We start from the raw sequence: 23,549 nt of genomic DNA, 5'->3' as shown, positions 1-23,549 counted from the left end.
CCACTGCGCCACCAGGGAAGCCCCGCACGAGGGCATTTTATTTCTATTTTAGCCTGGTGAGGGTGACCCATATCGTCCCCTTTGAATCAGCAACCCAACATAAAGGGTCACATTTAATCCTTAGATGTTTGTATACATCTTCTACAGAAACTTTCCTCTCTTTTAGGAATTGTCTCACTGGGACACTGTTTTTGCTGGATTATCTATTCGAGATCAAGCCTTTGTGGTATTTTGTATGTTTGTTGTGCTTTTGTGTGTTGCATATTTGTGGTATTTTGTAGGTTTGTTGAAAACGTAGATGATGATGTTAAACTACAATTTAAGGATATAAATAGAAGTTTTAAGGATGCAATTGTACTCTAACTGCATGGGTTCTAATACTATGACTGTTTACAAGGTATCAAGTTTAGCAAGAATAAGAAGAAATAAACCTCAAGTCCATTCTCTACGTCTGCGTCTTTATTCCTGTCCTGCCCCTAGGTTCATCAGAACCATTTTTTTTTTTTTTTTTAGATTCCATATATATGTGTTAGCAATCGGTATTTGTTTTTCTCTTTCTGACTTACTTCACTCGGTATGACAGACTCTAGGTCCATCCACCTCACTATAAATAGCTCAATTTCATTTCTTTTTATGGCTGAGTAATATTCCATTGTATATATGTGCCACATCTTCTTTATCCATTCATCTGTCGATGGACATTTAGGTTGCTTCCATGTCCTGGCTATTGTAAATAGAGCTGCAATGAACATTGTGGTACATGCCTCTTTTTGAATTATGGTTTTCTCAGCGTATATGCCCAGTAGTGGGATTGCTGGGTCATATGGTAGTTCTATATTTAGTTTTTTAAGGAACCTCCATACTGTTCTCCATAGTGGCTGTATCAATTTACATTCCCACCAACAGTGCAAGAGGATTCCCTTTTCTCCACACCCTCTCCAGCATTTATTGTTTGTAGATTTTTTGATGATGGCCTTTCTGACCGGTGTGAGGTGATACCTCATTGTAGTTTTGATTTGCATTTCTCTAATGATTAGTGATGTTGAGCATCCTTTCATGTGTTTGTTGGCAATCTGTATATCTTCTTTGGAGAAACGGGGAAGGGGAAGGGTAAGCTGGGACGAAGTGAGAGAGTAGCATTGACATATATACACTAGCAAATGTAAAATAGATAGCTAGTGGGAAGCAGCTGCATAGCATGGGGAGATCAGCTTGGTGCTTTGTGACCACTTAGAAGGGTGGGATAGGGAGGGTGGGAGGGAGACGCAAGAGGGAGAGGATATGGGGATATATGTATACATATAGCTGATTCACTTTGTTATACAGTAGAAACTAACACAACATTGTAAAGCAATTATACTCCAATAAAGATGTTAAAAAAAAAAGTTGTCATACATTCACTACCTATTCAACACCCTGGACCCCCATGGAACCCTGGTAACCACTGATCATTTTAACATCTATATAATTTTGTCCTTTTCAGAATTTAATATTAATCAGATCATATGATATGAAACCATATTCAGACTGGCTTCTTTACTTAGCAATATGCATTTAAGTTACTTCTGTGTCTTAGGTGGCTTGAAAGTTATTTTTTGTTATTATTAAATAGTATCCCATCCCGTGCATGTAGCACAGATTGGTTGCACACTTTCCTATTTTGAAAGTCATTTTGAACCTTTCTTGTTTTGTATGAACGTGAGTAAAGTTGATGTTAACATTTGCAAAAAAAAAAAAAAAAAAAGAAGAAATAAACCGTACATGAATACTATTTTTGTAGTTCCTAGAAATCAACTACGAGGGACAACAGTTACCAATTTCCCGTTCCTCAACTAGATTGTAAGTGCCCAAGGATAGAAACCATGTCTTCATTCTTTTCTTTTCTTTTGTATCCTCCATTGAATAGAGGGTAGTGCTGAGTACATTGTTGATATTTGATAAATATTTATAGAGGTCCACAAACTTTTTCTGTGAGGACCACGTAATAAATATTTTAGTCTTTGAGGGTTATAGTCTCTGTCACAACTACACTACTCTGCTCTTTTAGCACAAGAACACCCTGGACAACATGTAACAATGGACATAGGTGTGTTCCAATAAAACTTTATTTATGAGCACAAGTTTTTATATAATCAATAAAACTTTATGTATGGACATACCAATTTTATGTATCATAAAATATTGTTCTTCTTTTGGTTTTTTTCCAACCATTTAAAAACGTAAAAACCATTCTTGGCTGGTACTGTATACACACAGGCAATGGGCTGGATCTAGTCTGTGGGCCGCAATGGGCTAGTACCTGGCTCACGGTATCCTCATTTTTTGCTTCCTCCTTTTTCCTTTTTTTTTTTTTTTTTTTGTTTCCTTTCCTCTGTATTTCCTAATCTTTCTCTTTTCTTTCTTTTTGGCCTTCCTTCATTTCACTGTTTATTCTCCTATGTTCTCCCTTCTTCCTTATCTTTCTTTTCTTCCTTTCTTCAAAGATCATAGTTATTTTATTCTCTTAGTTTACCTAAATGCTTAGGTGGAAAGATTTCCTGAAACACTGATTCAATCTCAGGGGGGGAAAAAATATATGGGATTAAAATAATATTTGAAATGTAGAGTCCTAAATTATTATACTATGGCCTCCTGTTCTCTTCTTCTTGCCTTCTACTCCTCCATGGACCAAGTTCAACTGTAAAAGAATGAAAGTGACTTATAGGTAGGTATTGACAGAAGTCTTATTACTAATGTGTGCAAGTATGTGGGTAGGTAATGGTTATTCCAGGCAGGCTATTTATTTTGCATTAATTTGTAATAATTGTGTCCCTGGGTTGTTTATTCTTTCACCCCTTCCTGCAAACTCAGACACCTATTTGCGAAAATTATCTTGACTCACTAACAATTTTGGCTATGTTGAAAGTATTTTTTTTTTTAAATTTCCAACCACTCCAATTCATAGCTGCTACTTTTAAAGATGGCTTTATTCAAGTCTTTTTTATTTTCACAACACTTTCATAAACAATTTGCCTCAAACCTACCAGGTTTGAGCAATAGTCTTTAAAATTCAGTTACCAGGGGAATTTTCGAAAGTACAGACACTACAAAGACAGAAACAAACAAAATAACCTCCACAAAAAAACCCTCCTTTGGGTCTTGTCAACAAATGTTCAGAGCGTGTTTCCTTTAAGACAACACTATTTCAGCATTTTTCCCCCTAAAACAAATGCACCAGATTAGGGAAAATCCTGCTTTTTCTTTCTTTCTTTACAAAATTACCAACTTAAAAAATATGACAGAATTTTACTATTGTCAGGAGTTATGCAGAATTATGCCCATAAATCCAAAATGTTCTTGCCTTGCTTCATTTTTTTCTTTAAGATTCTCTGATTAGGTGTTAGAATCAATGACCCTCCTTCTTTGATAGATTTTTTCTTCTTCCACTAAGTAATAGTCTCTGAATTAAGGGTAGGGCAATCAGTTTTTTCAACTGTGTTTACTCTTGTGTTAGTCACAGAGATCTGATCTTTTTAAGACATTCCATGATTTTTTCCACCTTCATTCAGAATATTTCATAGAATGTGATATAGCACAATTAGCAAAATCTAGATGGAAGCAAAATATTTACAAAAGGCATGGAAGCTTCGTAATCATCCTATCCTCAAATAAACACACAGTATTGACTTGAAATACAGTTGACCCTCTGTACCAGTGGGTTCCACATCTGTGGATTCGATCCAGGGTTGTTTGAATCCACAGATTCAGAACCCAAGGATACGGAGTGCCAACTGTAAGGGATTTGAGCATCCACGAATTTTGGTATCTGTGGGCGTTCTGGGACCAATGGCCTGGGGATACCTAGGGATGACTGTATTGTTGGAGCTCTTTTCCTCTTTGGGAATCTACGGTCAATGCACTGAATCTCACCAAATCATCTTAGTTGGCATGTATTGCCAACAAATGTTGACCATGACAGAATCTGATTTATTACCTACAAATTCAAAGATAAAATGATTATCCTCTGGTTGCATAGGTTTTTTTCTTTAACTTGATTATATTTACAACATCCCAAAGATATGAGGAAAATACTAATAGTATTTTCAAACAAGAAAGCATAGGCATCCAGCAAGCGTGTTTTGTAACATAAATTATACAATATTATAAAGCTAATCATAAATATTAAAATGGAATCCATATAACCCTTTATATTTCCTCTTTGGTTCACAAAAATTATTCAAAAGACCACAGACGTAAAAAAGATACTGTCTATAATACACAATACACACAACTACCAATCATACAGTCTTTCTGTAGGACATACGATATATGTAAAACTTATATATACTTTATATGGAGTTTTGCCAATGTTAGAGGAACAGAAAAAGACAGTCTTCTCTTTGAATCCAAAAAGGAGTAAGAAAAATACTTTGATGGGCATCCTCAAAGAAATAGAGAGTGTAAGGCAAGCCTCCTAGAGAGTGGCATTGCTCTGTTTGGGCTGACTCAAAAAATGAGCAAAGAAACTTAGTAGGCTTTTGTGCCTGATTGTTTTTTGCAACGATTGCAGCCCCGACATATATCCCATCCCATGTGCTCTTCTTACACTGGTGCATTGACATTCCCCCATTCAGAGGTGGGGGTCTGTTTTTTTCCCCTTGAACCTAGGTGCATCTTTCTAACTGTCTCAAACAGTAGAATGTGATGGTTGTGACATTGCATGACTTCCAAGGTTAGGACATAGAAGGAAATCCAGCCTCTGCCTGACTCTCTCTTGCTCAGGACACTTGCCCTTTTGGAATCAGCCGCCATGTCGTGAGGAAGTCCAGGCCACATGAAGAGGCCACATGTAGGTGTCCTGGCTAAAATCCCAGCTAATAGCTAGGCTGACAGCTGGTATCAATCACCATTTATGTGAGTGAATGAGTCTTCAGATGATTTCAGCCCCCCTCACCTTTGAGCGGGCTGATGTTAAGTGGAGCAGAGATGAGCTACCCTCATTGAGCTCTGCCTATATTGCAGATTTGTGAGCAAAATAAATGTTGTCGTTGTTTAAGCCTCTAAATTTTGGAGAAATTCAATATGTAGCCATAGATAACTGGAGGAGCCTTCAGCAAGATAGTTCTTTGACACTAAAAATCACATTGCTCATGTAATTTGAGTTCCATTGCATCTCGAAAACTAATGCTGAACCATAGCAGTCCCTGGCATACTTAGAATCCCTTTGTTATTAGATATAGAACTCCCTTTTTGTGATTGCTTTGAGGAGAGAAACAAGTGAGACCACTTCAGAACAGGAAGTGGCCAGAGAATTATTGCTCTATGGTTTTTGTGAGTCCTTAGAACTAGAAGAAAATTAATTGGTTTGTAGTAAAATGCTTCCATTAGTTTTGCTCTTGGATTGAACCCCTTCATAGCTAGTAACATGATGATGTCACCCCTGTGCACCTTTTATGAAGCAAGAATGATCCAGATCTTACCTTGATCTATCTCTATAATTCTAACAAAAATAAATTTTAGGGTGCAGATGAGTATGCAATATGTACAGACAGAGCAGTAACTAAGTTATATTCTTATTTATTGAGCAAGTCCTCAGGTAGGCCGGAAGCATATGACTGTGGCAAGTTTAGAGTTATTTCCTCATTTGTAATGCAGTAGAATGGCTCTTTTGATAGACCTTGGAGTCACAGAATGAGCTAGAGAAGTCTCTCAGGACGTGTGGACTAACTCCTCAGGTAAACATTCAGTTAATTTATAGGTTAGCATCACCACTTCAGCCTGACTTTCTCCAATTTTGGCAGCTTGGATAAGATTCCTGTCCACAAAAAACCTTAAACTTGATTAAGGTAAATTGTTTACAGCAATCCATAGCAACTAGCTGGTATGGCTGAAAGCTTATTCCAGGACTCTATGTCAACAACATAGTTCTTCCCTGATGTGGTCCTGAGAAATCCGTAACAACTATTGAGCAAATATAATCCTTATAGGATAGAAGGGGGCTTACATGCAGCAACGTGATCTACCATTGTAACGTCTAAATCTATTGCAGTTCACCAGGCAAAGATTCAAGCCAAAGCTTTCATGCAAATACTCTTTAAAGTGCCATGATAAGGTGGCCAAGACAATGTAATAACCATCTAGAAGAAACAGGCAGAGAGTAGAATATTTAATAGAATGGACTCTGGAACGAACCAGTCTGCCTGGGATCATTTCTGTCTCTGACACTGTTTGTGTGATCCTAGGGCAAGTTCTGATTTCCTAGCATTAGAAAATTGGTCTTTTATTGCCTGTTTCCTCACTTCTAAGATGAAAATGATAGAGTTGTTGTGATGTTTAAAGGAGTTAAGAGAAGCGCAGTGTGTACAACAGTGCTTGGTATGCCGTAAGTGCTCAGTAAATGTTAACTGTTACTTTGTGAGTGAAAGGTGGAGTGTCTTGAATTCCTCAAGAATTTCCCCTCTTTCACCATTATAACATTTTAGGGTTCTGAGAAGTTAATCATCCAACTATTCAGGCAGAAAATATGCTTCAAGCACATTTTTGACATCAATGCTTTCCCTGGAAGTGTCGATCTCTCCTGCGACTGTCAGTTCTGGACCTCAAGATTCCATACTATTATTCTCATTATACTCTAGGCAATTAGGGAGTGCATCATGACCACCAGGTATGTGGCTTCAACGTTGTGTATATAGTGATAATGGTAGTTAATGAAATTAGGTTGGTATTATATTTGTATTATTTCAAATGTGGTTTGTATTGTATTGGTGAAAATTGAGCAGCTGGGAGATTTTGACTTCAGAAAGAACTCATGATGTAGATGATATTCTTTGAAGCACTTCTCAGAGCCAGCCACTGTTAATTTTTTTTCTGTGTATAGCTCCCTCACCATAAGCTGAAGAATCATTGACAAGAAATTGTGATTTATTCTTAACATAAGAAACCAATTCTGACTGGGAAGTGAATGATGTTACAACATCCCAGAAAGCAACAATTTTCTGAGACCAGCTCCATAGAATGGTATTTCCAATAAGTTATAAAGCAGCCCAGGAATGGCAGACTTTTGACAGTAGAAACTGTGGAGCCCCAGGGAAGTTCAGTCTTGTTTGGCTTTAGATCACATCTGGTATTGCACATACTTATCTCAGTTGGCTACATGCTGATAGCAGGGATAGGGTAACCCAAGAAGCTGCCAGTGGAAGTTCTCGTTCCAAAACTTCCCTCATTATTTGGATGCCCACTCTGTCCTCCTTTTATGAGATTATCAGCATTTTTTCCTCTTTCTTTAAAAGACATTAGAATTTTACCATTATCAGCAGTTATGGGAAACTATGAAGCCAAGATTCTTCTTCTTTATATGTTTCTGAGTTTTTCTGTGAATTCAGGCTTTCTGATTGAGCCCATGATTAACATATTTTTTAAATATTAGTGCTTTTTGCTAGTCATTTGTCTGTTTTGCTCTCAGATACATTCCCTGCCCTTCTGCATATTGGAGGGAGCTCCACTTTCCAGGTTCCCTTGCACTCTGGCATTTGGAGAGTTTGGCCAATAGGAGGCATAAGTGAGAGACTGGAAATCAGGAGAAAGGGAGAAGATAAGGTACTTCTTTTCTCTCTCTGCTTTGAGTAACAGCTCTGTCTCTCCTTTGTCTCTTCTGTGCCTCCAGTTCCCACTGAGTTGCCCACTATGGTTCCACTTGGCATTGGGACTTGGCTTTGAAACTTCAGTAGCATTGATTTCTCCCTTCCTCCTTCTAGTAGTTGTGGCTACTAATTTTCTAACCTCTGGTTTTGTCACCATCCTTTACTTGCCTTCTCAGAGCTTCCGTTACCAGTGTAACACATTTCCTGTATTAAACTCCTCTGTTGGAAATGTCTAGAGTAACTTCTGTTTTCTGACTGATACACACATGTAGAGTCTTTATAAGATCTCTGAAAGAAAGCTCTAGAATGTGAGGAAATTCAAGGATTTGAAGGATAACAGAAATTCTAAATGACATAAGTGAAACTATTTCTGTATCACTGATTGGGCATCTATAGTCATGTCATTAATGATCAACAATTAATAGGCATAGACAAGGCCAATTTTTGCAAAGATCTTATCTTAAGGATACTGAGAAATTTATTAAGTACAAACACTACATATAGGGACTTCTTAAGGTCTTTCTTCAGTGTCCTTTTATATCTATAGAGTTTAACATAAACCATTAGTAGCAGTATAATTAAATTAGTCCATAGTATGCACAATTTATTCAGTAGTACCTTAGTTGACTAAAACCTCTCTCCTCTTTATTCTTCCTTAGAACAAAAGGTTCATCTCTGGTTTGGAGTAAATTACTATGGTGCCTGGATATAGATGGAATGACACAGGTATACTTCTTAGTGCAATTTTTCAAAGATGTCATGAGAAATCTGTTATCATATTATTGAAGCTAGGACTTTTCTACAGTTTCTGCAGTTTAATTCCTAATGTTATGAGATGGCTTCTCCACTCCAGTATATTTTGATGACAAATGGAAATATGTCTATAACCATAACATAGTTTCTGATAATTATTATGATTATTATGATCTTGAAGTATTATGATGAGTGGTCCTAGCAGTGATATAAAAGGACTCACAGAAGATATGACATAAGGGTCTCAACCATACTTTCATACCATTTCTATAATGTCACCTCCCATTTACTCTGGCTCCCACCCCTCATCTCCCACCCTATCTTCTGCCTCTCTTCTGGAAGTCTCTTGAGAAGGCCATCAGGTACTTGCCATGTTAAATCTAGTCCCCTTTTCTTGAAAATCTCTTTCCTTTGATTTTGGCTTTTTGAACTCTACTTTATCCTAGAGATAGTTAATTAAGGATCTAATTTTCTTTTCCCTGAACAAGGTAATATCCTCCTAACATGTCGCATTGCCTCTACTGTGTTTCTTTTCCAATTTGTCCTCCACATCATTATAGCATAGAAGGCAATATGGTACAATGAGAAGATCATGGGCTTGAAGCTAGAAAGACCTAGGTTCACATCTTAGCTCTTTCATGAAGGTGACTTGATGCTGACCTCAATTTTGACATACCTTATAAGTGTGAATAATATAGAACTTACTTCGTGGAGTTGTTTTTAGAATCAAAAATGATAATGTCTATAAAGTGGCTTGTACATGATGCAAAGTCATTTTTATTTCTTAAAAAGCAACTCAGTTATGAACATGTCTGTCTTCTATTAGTTACAGGATAAATTCCAGACTCCTTAGCCTGGCAGGTATAGCCCTTCACAGGCTACAGCTTCTTTTCAGTCTTAGCTTCTGTGCCATCCTCCAAAGTTTTAAAACGACAGATGGGCTTGTTATTTTCCACTCTTGGCCCGTCATTTATGCCTCCATGTATTTGCATATATAGCTCTCCATCTGTAGTGTCCTTTGCCCTCCTATCTGAGTGGCAGGCTCCCAATTTATTCTTCAGAGTCCTATTCAAATATTATCTCCCAGTCCTTTGCCCTCATTCTAATAGATTTTGAACAGCTTATGCTGTTAAAGTGGTCTCCTATTCTTGAAGATTCTGCCTTTCATATGCTGGAATTTGTAAACATAGTGGAATCTGCAGCTCCACTACTTAAGAAGCAGATAATCTATAGAACCCAGCATACACTGTACAACTTATTTTCTTCATAGTCTGTTAACCCTGTTGTCAAAGGCACGTTTCCATGTTAAGAACAGAAATTTTAGTTAAAATTACTCATTATTATAATTCTTGATACTACTGAAATTGTGATAAGAGAAGCACTTCCGTATCACTTATGATGCGAATGTAGATTTTAGGAAAAACTGTTTGTCAGTATATATCTGAATCAATACTTAAAATATTCACACTATTTAACCCAGTGATTCTAACAATCTATTGAAAGAAAATGAAAAGATATGTGTACACAAATTTATGCATAAATATGTTTATCATATAGTTGCAGTAAAAAACTGAATAGAACTTATCTGCAAATAAACTTTGGTTATATAAATTGTAATATATACATATGATAGAATACTATGTAGTTATTAAGAGTTACATTTATGAAGCATTTATAATAGAACAGAAAATCCTTCTGCGATAGTATTAAATAAAAATTCAGAATACAAAGGCGTATTTTTAAACAACCAGAGCTGTGCTGAATATATACATAGAAAAAAGACTGAAAGGAACCATGAGGAAATGTTAGTGATTGTCTGTATTAGTCAGGGTTGGCTACTTGCTGTAATAAACAACCCCCCAAGTCTCTGTGGTTTAACACTAAAAGTTTATTACTTGTTATGTCATCATCCAATGCAGGATTGGAGGGTGACTTTTCTGCATTCAATTTGCATTTGGGGAACCAGGCACTTCCCATCTTCTAGAGACTGAATTCCTTTATGCATTCATTTGGCAGGTGAAGAAAGGAGTTGCAAAGGTATAGTCTGGAACTGAGACACATCACTTGCATCTTTATACCACTGACCAGAACTCATTTATGCCCCACCTACTTTGGGGAACTTTATTCTCAAGAGGAAGAAAAAGAACTAGAATATTGGCAACACTGGCATTGCCCTCCTTATCGCTGAAAGGAAATCTAACAAATAATTTCTATTTCTTATATTTTTCTGTATTTTCCAATTTCCCCCCAGTAACTATGTATTACAAGAGAAAAATGTGTGATTAGAAGCCCTCAAACTTTTAAAAGAAGCTACTCCTTTAACTCCTACAACATGAACTTATAGTAACTAAAGTATTTCCTTTGACACTCAAAAGATTAATTTTGGTTCAGACAAGAGTTGCTGTTGCAAGATTTCATTATTAACATCATAAAAAAGAAATCCATGCAGTAAGAACAGTCCTTTGATTGAACGGATGGAATTCAAATATCTAAATAGCATTGAGAGGTACATAGATTATCCTACAAATTCATCAAATATTGTTGAAGATAATGGAGTGTTAAGAAATCTAACTTTGTCATCTGAGACCCAAATTCCTGAACCTCAAGCCCTTTCCTTCAGCACATTTTCTACAGTTCTGTCGCCACCAAGTTGTCCTTATCCTTAACCCATCCACATCAGTCCTCCTCTTTTTTTTTTTTTTTAAAAGCTGCTACTGGCACATTTGTGGAAGGACATGCCATGTTATTGCTTCTGACTGTGGAGCTTTGTGAAAGCCCCTGCTCTTAGCCTTTTTTTTTTTTTAAAGAAGCAGCCTTTTGTGTGTGTGTTTTTTTAAATTTTATTTATTTATTTATTTATTTATGGCTGTGTTGGGTCTTCGTTTCTGTGCGAGGGCTTTTTCTAGTTGCAGCAAGCAGGGGCCACTCTTCATTGCGGTGCGCGGGCCTCTCACTATCGCGGCCTCTCGTTGCGGAGCACAGGCTCCAGACGCGCAGGCTCAGTAATTGTGGCTCACGGTCCCAGTTGCTCCGCGGCATGTGGGATTTTCCTGGACCAGGGCTCGAACCCGTGTCCACTGCGTTGGCAGGCAGATTCTCAACCACTGCGCCACCAGGGAAGCCCCAGTCCTCCTCTTATTTGGGGTTAGAGAAGAAGAAGAGAGAGAGGATTTTGGAGTACAGTGGTCCCTTCCTTCAACCTCTCCCTTTGATGTCCAGAGGAAAATATTTACTCTGGATAGTATTGAAAATGTTGACTCCCAAACTGTTGGGGCGATGACAGTCTTTTCTTTCTTCCCTTCCTTCCTTCTTTCCTTCCATTCAACCATCCACCCAACCACCTATCCAGGAAACACTGACTGAGATTCTACAAGTAGCTAGGAACCATGTCATATAACTCTATTTTTGGTCCTCTGTTTTTAATTGCTACATGATGCATGAAAGTCCTGCTCTATGTGCATACCAGACAGCTAGTACACTGACAGAAATTCTTTCTATTTGCTTTAGAATGGCCATTTAAAACACAGGACCTGCTCAGGTCCCGGAGTGGAGTTCATAGTTTTTGCTTATTACTTTGTAGCACTTGAGGATGGATGTACATCACCCAACGGTCACCTTCATTTTTTTGCACACATCAGTCTCAAACCTCCCCTTCTCAAGTTCTGAAAAATGCAGAATAGCAATTTAAAAAACTCAAGCAAAGCCGAGAGGTCTACCACATGGCAGTTAGTACTCCATACAACACAGTTTGTAAGCAGAAAGTCTCAGACTATCAGCCACAGCCAGTCCATTACTCACAACATATATGGGGATATATGTGGACCCTCAGTGACTACAGGGTGTCTCAGCCACTGACTTTGCCGTCACATGCCTGGCACAGTCTGGGCACAGAGCAGTGGCAGCCGTGATGTTGCTACAATAGAAGACGTGGCTGGTCTCCTCCTTACCGGCTAAGCCAAGCACGGCCTTTCTACACTCATTAGAATCTGTTTCCACATTCGTTCACGGGCACCCTTCGTTCTCAAGTTTCTTAAGGAAACTATGTCTAGAATAAAAGTCCTAAAGAAGAAATTGGATTCACAACTCATTTTATTCTGTAAGTATACGGTAGTTAAAATTAGAAAAGTCACATTTATTGCCCTTCTCAGTTTATCAGATTGAGCAACATGGATTTTATTACATAGGACCCCTTGGGTCATTAGCATTTCATAATCATTAACATTTCATTACCCCCTTTTTTTCCCAAAGCACAGAATTTCACTAGAAACACATGTGAAATATTTAGGAATCTTGTATAAAATATACCAAAAAATGAAAAGTATTAGATTTTTCTTTTAAGAGAAAAATATCTCTTACAATGTCTTACTAGTTTCCAAATAGAATTTTAAACTCTCAAGTCAATCTTGCCTAATTGAATGGAATTTGCCATCTTTTCACCACCGTCCAGCATTCATCTCCTTTTCATATTCTTGTATTTACATGGTTGGTTGTGTCTGCAGAGCCAGGAGAATCAGGACATAGGATTTTATTGTACGTATTTGAGATTATTTGATCAACCACTGCATATTATATTAAGGCAAAAAACACTGGATTTTCTAAATTGTCTGGTAAAATAGGTCAAATTCTCGAGGCTTTTTTTTGCCACACTCACCTTTTTCCAGGAAACTGATTCAGGGACTTATTCACTCTATAGGCATGCTGATGGCTTCACTATGTACACATCATAAGTTATACACTCTACAAAACATCCACTTTATATTCAGACCCAGACCAGGAGGTTCATAGCCTTTATTTAGCACTGGTACTTAAAAAGAAACAGAAATCACTGCACTTTTACTGAAACACAATTGCTATTGTATACTGGAAAAGATATTAAAAATTTTTTCTTTCAGTCAGCATTTTCTGGTGGTGATAATTCTGACCAGGGAGTAAGAGAAATAAAAGTTTCCTTATTTCATGGAAGCATTTTAAATAATACAGGTATGGCCATTTTAAGTGAGTGCAATTTGAGACTAGAATTAACCAGATGATATTTGAAGAAAGTATCAAGGCCCACTATCTGAGGTCCAGGGATGTGAGAGACTAATGTCCAGTAGTTTATCCCCAAAGAAATGATCTGATTTTCCTCACAGTATCATTTTCTAATAACAATGAATGTACTATATTTATAAACTGTTCAGAAAACCTAACACAAATCCCCACTGGAGCCGAGAGACTAGAATATAAATAATTGGCACTTTCTGGCAAAGGTTTGTATTAAAGGGCAATGTTAATTCTCTTTCTACATCTTATACATTTTCTGATTATCACCTTGTTCCCCTGAGATGAGAAGAAAGGTTTAGTCATGAGAAGATGTACATTCATCTTCCCCTGTTACCTTTGACTGGTTAAAAAAAATGTATTTGCCGTTCTCCTCAGAACCAAGCTGGCTTACTTTGGCTTATGTCTTTTATTTGCTCTTTTCTCCCCAGCTTTGCCTTCTTTGTGCCTGTTTTTCCCTTTCTGCCTCTTCTGAGTCATATGTTGACATAATTTGGTGCGAAGCCTGGGGTTTGAAATGACTTGGACACCGAGTCCAGGTACACAGAGATTTTTGTCTGATAACACCACAAACACTCCGCCTGCAGCGTTTCCTACCCTTGAGACATAACATTTTCAAACATCAATTTGCCAAGCAGGTTGGCTGTGAATACTCCGGCCTGCCCGTGGTTTGTCAGAGCTGGGATGCTTCTCTCTATTCCTTTGACTCTTGGGCTTAATTCTCACTTTCGCCACACGAATAAACAGAGCTTCTTTTTGAAGTGGAGAGTCTAGGAGATTTTTCTCCCCCAGGCTGTGGAGAGAAGTTTTTAAAAATGGACTGCTTTATTCCAAACTTTATTTTTGATGAAATACAACTCACGACACATTTTAGAATAAAAACATCTCAAATTCTGAACTGTTGAAAGTTTGAGTCTGAGGTGCTGTGACAGGTTTTGATCACTCCATAACTTTATTTCCTGTCTTTTCTGTTGCTTCCTAATTACGTGTACCTAATACCATCGTTCCTATTTGATGTTTTCAAATGTGAACTGTGGCGACTTTCTGTCCTTAACTAAGTCTCTTCTCCTCCACCCCACCTCACATTTTTACTAGATCTCTTCAGCTCCATTCACAGTTGATGTATGTAGATATTAGATACGATGAATGAGAAGGAAGGAAACAGAACAGGGAAAATAAAGGGATAGAAGGGAAAAACAAAGTGAACGACTAGAAAAGACAATTAAAAGGAGGTGAGCATCAGAGCAATGGGCAGAACATTTAAAAGGAAAATGGAGTAAGGTTCTTGCTTTAAAATATGGGAAATTTGCTATGTATAGTTAGACACCTTGGCTTCTTTCATGGAACGAAACAAATAAAACTGATACATTTTCACAAAGAAACTATCTGCATTTTAAGACTGGCAAAGATATGTGAACAAGGAAGAACTATCTGAGTGTCTCTCTCACACACACACAAAACCCCTACCCCATCCCCCAACCCCTAATGGAATTAGGTAATCAACCTTTTACCATGTAAGAACAAGTGGTTTCCAAGATAATGATTCTGAGTCAGTAGAATGCCTCTGTCTTTGATTTAGACCAGACATTGTCTGTTATTTGGTTTTAGACATGTCTTAAGGTCCCTTTTAGGTGTGGTCTCACTGAAGCCAAGAACTTAAGGCAAAAACAGACATGCTTTGTCCCTTTTAATGTTCATGCTGCTTTAGCACCAAAATACACCCAACATCTATGGTCTATGGTGGTAGTCCCTCCATGATCACTTAACTGTAAATAGACAGATGGATAAATAGATGGTACTTTTTCTTACTCAGCGCTAGTCAGAAATTTATAAGGAAGCACTTTCCAGTTTGGGGGCCCACATTTTAAGGGAACTCTGAAATTTGGAGAGGATTCAGAAGAGACCATGAATGTTGATGAAAGGGTTAGAAATGGAACTTACAAGAAAGAGTTAAAGACATCAGAATTGCTTATCTTGGAGAAGGGAAGAAGGTAACCTAATAACACTCTTGCAGTGTTTGAAGGTATATAATATACATAATGGTTACCAGCTGTTTTCTGTTTTCATCAAAGAGAACCAGAGGCCAAGTTCTCACACTGCATAGATCAAATATAGGGAAATGTTTCTTGGTGGTGGCAGTGGTGGTGGTGGCAGTGTTAAAAAGATAAAATGGTAACAGCTGAATTTGTAAAAACTTTCCTGGAGTTATTTAAATATAGGATGGTTTTTTTTTTTAGGTCTTATATTTTCCTGGAATTGGAAGATAAAATTTATGTCATGGTTCTTAATGTTGCATTATGATGTATAAATCTATAAGAATAGAAACTTATTTTAAGGAAGAAGGATAGATAAGGGCCAAGAATCACAGAATCTATGATCCAACTTTCCATAGAAAGTAAAATTAAGACAAGGAGACATGATTTCCATAAGCACTTTAGATGTAAACTTTTTAGAATGATGCTCTGCTTTCTCCAAAAAATACTGCTGCTACTTGGCATAAGGAAAGGGAATATCAAGAGAGAGCAGAGATGGAAAAAAATATACAATAGATACTAAAATTAGGTAGGTGCTAAGACCCTCAGAATTATACCAGCACACAGAAGAATCGCAGACCTTCTTTTTTTCTTTTTTATTCCAATTGGCTAATTCTTCTAGTGGATTTACTTGTATGTAGGTTTGCTTCTGTGCAAAAATCTCTGTGTGAACCAATATGATTTAAACATTTATCCTTTTCCCAGGCCATAAGAAGCTAATAAATTCAATAATTAAAAAAATAAAAATGTCTATCTGCTTTATAGTAGCTTGTCATGTTGGTCATTTGATTATCTCAAGGAAGTCGTAAGACTCACCCAATTCTTTGGAAAATTTCTACATTTTTTGTTGTACTAATCTCATAGAAACTTAGTCTCCGTTTATCTGTTTTTCAGACTCCGATAGAATGCATCACGCAAGATGGAATAATTTTTACATAATGCTAGCAATAGTGGGATTAATTAGTACACTTATCAAGATAGTATTATACTTTTTCATGGTGCAATGCTATATTTTTATGTTCTGGTTTTTATCATACAAATCCATTGTGTCTGGTTTCTCCTGTTCTGTTTTCATCACTAGGAGCATTTCTTTATGCTAATAGAACCAAAAATGTTCACATAATTCTCTGAGTAGGCACAGAGAACTTTGTTTTCAAACTTAGGCAGAAAACAAATCATCTGCTATGAAAATGTGGTATTTATCATCTCCAGTGGAAATATAACAATACCAAAGGATTCATATTAAATCACAAGAGAAAATGTTTTGATTTTTGTCTTTCGTATTTCATTCTAGGAAAAGAAATAGAGAGTATTTGTTTAATATAGTACTGGTTTGCTTAAAGGGCCCCTCTTGAAAGTTATTTAATTGGAGGGAGGTGTAAAAATGTTTTTAAACTTGGTTTTGAACATGTTTAAACATTCAGTAAAAGCATGTAAAATGGTATAATGAACCCCATGTACCCATCACCCACCATTCAACAATTATCAATGGTCTACATCCTGTTTCATTGTTTCAGCTACTGTCCCTCTTCCCTCCTTTTAAAATCTTTAATGGCATTTAAATACACTAAACTTCCCTTGGGAATCAACAATACTTTTGTCAATATCTAAAAATATAAGTATCTTTATTAGTCAATATACCCAGACTTTTATACTCATTAACATTTTGCTTCAGAATACAGTCGGCCCTCCTTATCCACAGATACAGAGGGCTGACTATACTACCCCGTTTAATATAAGGGACTTGAGCATCCTTGAATTCTGGAATGCTCTGGGGGTCCTGGAACCAATCCTGCCTGGATACAGAGGGAAGACTGTAGTAGGTGTATTAGTTTCCTATTGCTGATGTAACAAATGACTGCAACCTTAGTCACTTGCAAAAATGCAGATTTATTACCTTACAGCTCTGGAGGTCAGACATCTGAAATTGGTCTCACTGGGCTAAAAACAGGCTGTGTTATCTTCTGGAGACTCTAGGGAGAATCTGTTGTTTTTCCTTTTCCAGCTTTTAGAGGCTGCCCACATTCCTTGGCTCATGGCGCCTTTCCATCTTCAAAACCAGCAATTATCGAGTCTTTCTCATATCAACTCACTCTGACCTTCTCTATTCTGTTTCCCTTTTTCTCTTTCAAGGACCCTTGAGATTACATTGGGCCACCTGGATAATCGCCCCATCTCAAGGCCAGCTAATTAGCAACCTTAATTCCCCTGGCCTATGCAACCTGATAACATTCACCAATTCCAGGTATTAGGAAATGAGCATCTTTAGGGGCCGTTATTTTGCCTTCCACACTGGACATATTTTATATTGATTCATAAATGTATATTTAAAACTTAAATATACATTTCATGTTAAATATATAACGTAGATTTAACAGTCATAGAGAAATAATAGAGGCATTTTGCCCAATCCAGTGGGTTGGGTCTACCTCTAATTCTGTGGACTGGTGATTTCACTCACTGTTGAATCTGAATAAACACAGTAGTAATTATCATTTCACAGTTTGTAGACTAAAGTTAAAAAACAACAATAAAAACAACCATTTGGTGGGCAACAGATCAATTACAGATAGAACAGTTTACAGACAGACTGGGCTTTCTAACTTGGAATCTTAACATTACAATCTATAACTGTACTTATTCCAGAGTATGTCTATAGCTCTGTTGCCTAGGATACCTCAACCATCTGAAATGTTAGGTACTGTCTCTCTGGATTCTCAATTTTTCTTCTACAGACTGCTCCTGACCCCCATGCCATATGCCCAAACATTCATTTTCCTTCCATTTTGTTCCCTAACAGTATGCTCAGTGGGGAGGCCTCTTAGATTTGTCTAACAGTGGAGATGGTGTGATTTCGTTGTTGCCACCAGCAGTAAAGTTGTAGACAGAAAGACTACAGATGTGGAGCAGATGCGTAGAATGATCATTTTTAAAAGTCTGTGTAGAGCTCTAATAAAAAAGGACTGTGTTAAATGTTTATATGTTTGGTGCTCATATTATTTAAACAAAATCATTGACTTATTGCTTTTACAATCTACATTATATATTTCACTAAAAGCAATTTATTACTACATTTTTTTCTTTTGAGCTTGGGAGAATGATAGCTTTGCACCTCCCCTCCAAATTCGAGGTGAATTGGTTTACCTTTTTCCTTTCCTGTTCTAGGTAGATTTTTTTTTTTTTTTCCGAAAGGAAGGGAAAACACCTTCTTTGAAAGGGACGTGACCCATGAAGTCAGGCTGAGCATTAGAATTAGATGAAATCCCAGCTCAGCCACTTGAGCTAGTTGATATCTCTGAAACTTTGTTTCTCATATGCAAGATGGGAGTTAATATCATTCATAAGATTGCTGTGAAGAAAAGTTGGGATAATGTATACAAAGCACCTAATGCAGTGTCTGGTGCATCAAAGGTCTGTTCTTTTCCTCTTCCTGTGGTGGTGGGGGCTATGTCACTAGAAAAACACTTTTAGGACCACATAACTTTATTTTAAAATAAAATTAGTTTTCTGTTTGTGAGTATCATGTGAAAACGCCTGCATAAGACTTTCACAAAAGTTGTAGGGTATTGTTTAGAAAGGTCTGATTTAAAACTTAGATTATGTGGCATATCATAAAAATCATTTTAGACTGTCTTGGGGCAACTCAAATAAACAGGAAGTCATCATCCAGGAGCTGAAAGTAGGGTTCAGGGGGGTTCTGAATAAGCATCATTTAGGAGAGCTCTGTCACATTTAGTTATAAACAATAGATGAAAAATAATGAAACATTGGTTCCAAATAGGTCCCTAAATGGAAAATGACAGGATAGGTGTTCTGCAAAGCAGATGTGATTTGTGACCAAAGAGCCATTCACATGGGCATTCACATGGGCAGCTCTTTTGTAGATTTCTCTGGATAGAAGTATAGCCTGAACCTGCTTTTTCATGGATGATGGTTTATGAATGACTGAGTCTTTCAAACAACCCAGAATAACCAGCATGAGTTGTACGTTCTCTCTTCAATTTCTCCACTATCCGTAAGTAATAACATCTGTGGTTATGGGCCATTGGGACCTTCCCCTGCATGTGGGAAGAAATGTAGTCTTTCGGTGTAGAGGAGATACAGAAACAGAAACTAACTGAGAAAAATCTGATGACTAAGCCAGAAGACAGAGAAGAAAACATTTTCTAATAGGGTAAAGATAGTAACTTGGTAACAATCACAAAGTAGTTAAATAGCTGTTTCCAAGGCTAGGAAAAGATAGCCATTCTATGTGTTGGAGGGAATGGGGAGTTTCAGATTTACTAACATGGATTTGACAGTTTAGGGTTATTTGTGTTTATGGCAAAGAGCTCAGACAGGAAGTCTTTGTTTACTGCCCGAAGATTTTTTTTTTTGTATTAATATGTTCTTTTTTTATTTTTATTTAATATTGGAGTACAGTTGATTAACAATGTTGTGTTAGTTTCAGGTGTACAGCAAAGTGATTCAGTTATACATGTACATGTATCTATTCTTTTTAAAATTCTTTTCCCATGTAGGTTATTACAGAGTATTGAGCAGAGTTCCCTGTGCTATACAATAGGTCCTTGTTGATTATCTATTTTAAATATAGCAGTGTGTACATGTCAATCCCAAACTCCCAATCTACCCCCCCCCCATCCTTCCCCCTCTGGTAACCGTAAGTTCGTTCTCTATGTCTATGAGTCTGTTTCTGTTTTGTAAATGAGTTCAATTGTATCATTTTTTTTAGATTCTGCATATAAGCGATGTTATATATGTCTTTCTCTGTCTGACTTCACTTAGTATGATCATCTCCAGGTCCATCCATGTTGCTGCAAATGGCATCATTTCATTCTTTTTTATGGCTGAGTAATATTCCATTGTATATATGTACCACATCTTCTTTATCCATTCATCTGTCGATGGACATTTAGGTTGCTTCCATGTCTTGGCTATTGTAGACGGCGCTGCAGTGAACACTGGGGTACATGTATCCTTTCAAACCATGTTTTTCACCGGATATATGTCCAGGAGTGGGCTAGATCATGTGGTAGCTCTATTTTTAGTTTCTTAAGGAACCTCCATACTGTTCTCCATGGTGGCTGTATGAATTTACATTCCCACCAGCAGTGTAGGAGGGTTCCCTTTTTTCCACACCCTCTCCAGCATTTATTATTTGTAGACTTTTTGATGATGGCCATTCTGACTGGTGAGAGGTGATATCTCATTGTAGTTTTGATTTGCATTTCTCTAATAATTAGTGACATTGAGCATCTTTTCATGTGCCTCTTGGCCATCTGTATTTCTTCTTTGGAGAAATGTCTATTTAGGTCTTCTACCCATTTATTGATCGGGTTGTTTGTTTTTTTGATATTGAGCTGCATGAGCTGTTTGTAAATTTTGGAGATTAATCCCTTGTCAGTAGCATCATTTGCAAATATTTTCTCCCATTCTGTGGGTTGTCTTTTCGTTTTGTTTATGGTTTCCTTTTCTGTGCAAAAGCTTTTGAGTTTAATTCGGTCCCATTTGTTTATTTTTTTTTTTATTTCCATTACTCTAGGAGACGAATCGTAAAAGATATTGCTGCGATTATGTCAAAGAGTGTTCTCTCTAAGAGTTTTATAATATCCAGTCCTACATTTAGGTCTTTAATCCATTTTGAGTTTATTTTTGTGTATGGTGTTAAAGAGTGTTCTAATTTCATTAAAAATCACGATTACTGGCTTCACTGGAAAACAGTAAGATCTGGCCACACAGGGCCCAAATTGCAACATGACAGCAGCTAGCTGAGGAGCGGCCCTCCCCGTTAGAACACATGCCCATGATTTGCCTCTGTCTGCACCTGCACCACCTGCCCAGGTCCTGTGGACACCTCAGTTGGTGATTGTGCTGTGGGCTCCAACAAAGGAAGATGGAAGGATTGGAATACACTTTCCACTCATTGCAGCAGGTGGAAGCTGGTTAGACTCTGGGGTCTAGATCTGAGGAGCTGAGATTGTGCCCTGCCCCAATCGGGGGCCACAGGCCATGGCCCTAAGACCAGCCAGTTTACAAGCTGTGCCCCCCTCACTGGAGTGTGTGAGTGGCGGGTCCCTCTGGACTCCTGATGGATAAATGCCAAGAGGGGCTTTCTGGTGACCAACACAGCAGCGCCCCTTTCCCAGCTGTGTAACTAGGGCCTCGGTCTCCCCATCTGTAAAATGGGGGTATCACAGCAGCCAACTCAAAAGGTCATTATCAGGAATAATGATGCATGTAAAACACATAAGACAGTGTGTGGCACATAAGGGCTCAGTATTATGTACTGTTTTCATGAGTGGGGGTTGGGTTCCTTCAACCCATGATGGTGAGTCTCTCCGTGTATCAAGCTGCAGGAGGTTTGCTTTTTCTTGACCAGTAATGTCAAGAGAATTCCCTAAGTGGCATTAAACATTATTCACCTGTGAGCCAAGGGCACATGGCACCCCAAGACAGACCTTTCCTCTTTGTCTGGAAACCTTCCGATCACCCCAGTTTTTCCACACGTCCTTGAGGTGGGAATGAAATGATGAGTGACCTCCTCCTTGGTTAGGATAACTAATTGCTCCAAAGTAAAGCCAAAGACAGGTCCTTTGGACACTCGGTTTGCAGCTCCGGAGGTCAGAAGTCAGAAATCCTCAGCATGTGGCCGCGGGTTGTAGGTGGGGGCAGGAGTGGAGGAGGAAGCCTCATCTGACACACACAAGCCACCTAAGAACCTGTAGAAGTAGGTGCCCCCTGGGCTCTGGGAACCAACGCTCCCTCTGGACCATTAGCTTTGGTGTTGACATTGTGTCTGCAGTCGCTGTCCATCTGGAGAGGAAAATGCAGCAAAAACACAGAAATGTGGAATTCTGAACTAGGGACCATGGGAGGGCAGGAGTGGAGAGACCAGAGAGGAATGAGAAGGCAGGGAAGGCCTTACAGGCAGAGGCAGGTTTAGATCAGGGAACAGAGGAGAGGAGAGAGCTGAGCTGGGGGCAATTTGGCGACTGTTCATCCAGGTAATAAGTATAGATTGAGTACCTGCTGTGTGCTCAGTGCTTCAATGGTGGAAACACCATGACAGCATGAATAGGGGGATCCCGGAAGGCTTCCTGGAGGAGGAGGCATCTCAGCTGACACCTCTCAAGCCACTGCTCACTTCCCTGCCCTCTGCTCAGTTCTGGTTTCAGCTTGCTCTTCTCTGGGTTCAAATGTCAGCTCTGTAGTGTCCAGGCTGTGTGACCCCAGGCAAGCTTTAAGCCTCTCCGGGCCTCTGCTTCTACATCTGGGTCATTTTTGCCTGCTCTGGGAGGGCAGAGGTTCTTTGTCTGAATTCCAGTGCCTGGCATGTAGTTGGTGCTCAAAAACCTCACGGCGCGGCCTAGGGCGACGGCAGCAGTGGCGGGACGGGAGACGCGGAGCCGGGGAGCGGCCCGGTAATGGCCCGGAACCTTCTCGGTTGCAGCGGCGGCGGCGGTGCTTTGTCTCCCGGGCGGCCAAGCCGGCGCAGCCGCGAGAGAGCGTGGATCCGACGGAAGGAGGCGGGGGCAGCCGGACCGTCCGCGACCCACAGACTCGCCTCTTTCCTGCCCGAAGATTTAATAAATCAATTTTCTTCCTGTCTTCTATCTCATCCACAGACAATATCCTCTTAAATAGGATATTAGATTGCATGCATGAAGTTAAGCCCATGTGGAGTAGGAAAATTGCCTCATTGAAACAGATCTTAAGATGTCCTTAATTCACAGGAAGATTAGGAAATTTTCAGAGTGCATCACCAACCGAGGAGATAAATATTTAAGGCAAGAGTTCACGCTTTTCAAACCTTTGAGGCTGGAATAAATATTTTGAATTTATGGCAAGTCCAGTAGAAGACCACCTCCCAACTCAAATCTGTATTGAGTGATAGAAAAAGAAAATGGCTTGAATGAACCCAATAAATAGCAAATATTACAGAGACATCCTCGTGTACAGTCCAAATTTAGAAACAGAGGTTGGTTCTGAATTAGACTTGGCTTTCAATAAAATATGAAACAAGGAAGAATGGGAAGCCTCTGTTTTAGAAAGGTAGGCTGGGGCTTCCCTGGTGGCGCAGCGGTTGAGAATCTGCCTGCCAATG

The 23,549-nt window shown here is 38.6% G+C and overlaps 1 long non-coding RNA gene across 1 annotated transcript; it reads right to left on the bottom strand.

Annotated features, from left to right (window-relative positions):
* Positions 1-2,298: 2,298 nt before the first annotated feature.
* LOC309631383 lies at positions 2,299-22,610 on the bottom strand. Its single transcript, XR_014246238.1, has 2 exons — positions 22,472-22,610; positions 2,299-22,258 (listed from the first exon to the last, which is right to left on the bottom strand). It is a non-coding gene; the product is annotated as an uncharacterized lncRNA (long non-coding RNA).
* Between the last annotated feature and the right edge of the window lie 939 nt (positions 22,611-23,549).

This window comes from Balaenoptera borealis (assembly GCF_965194805.1).
Source record: "Balaenoptera borealis genome assembly, chromosome: 6".
NCBI classification, from domain to species: Eukaryota; Metazoa; Chordata; class Mammalia; order Artiodactyla; family Balaenopteridae; genus Balaenoptera; species Balaenoptera borealis.
This window is presented reverse-complemented; position numbering and strand designations above follow the sequence as displayed.